We start from the raw sequence: 467 nt of genomic DNA on the forward strand, positions 1-467 counted from the left end.
GAAAAAATAGATATACTGATAAACGATTTGATTTTAGTGTTTCTTTTGTGTGAATTTGTAACATGTTCAGAAGATTGTCGATATCGTCCATCAGAAGCATCCCGCAAAAAGGGATAACAAGCTATATAAAAAAAACAAACTATAAAAACTGTGAACAGTATTAACGTATATGCAGAGAAAATAAGTGTAGAAATATATAAACCAAAAAGAGTAACGAGTATTCAAAGTCTAAATAAAACAATAAAAGATTTGAATATATCATGGCGTATCGAAACCTACTTGACTCCTTATCAGGTGATGAAACTGATTCGATCGCCTGATGATGTTAAGATTCGCTTTTGTTTTCCTTTCAAATTGTGGCCGTGTTTCGGTCCTTGCAGATACACATGCAGTAAATGTAATAAAGAATAAATATAGAATAATGAAAAGCTTAGGTGGGAAAGAAGTATTGGGAATAAACGTGTGCG

The sequence above is a fragment of the Penaeus monodon genome, chromosome 24 (genome assembly GCF_015228065.2).
Source record: "Penaeus monodon isolate SGIC_2016 chromosome 24, NSTDA_Pmon_1, whole genome shotgun sequence".
Taxonomy (NCBI): Eukaryota; Metazoa; Arthropoda; class Malacostraca; order Decapoda; family Penaeidae; genus Penaeus; species Penaeus monodon.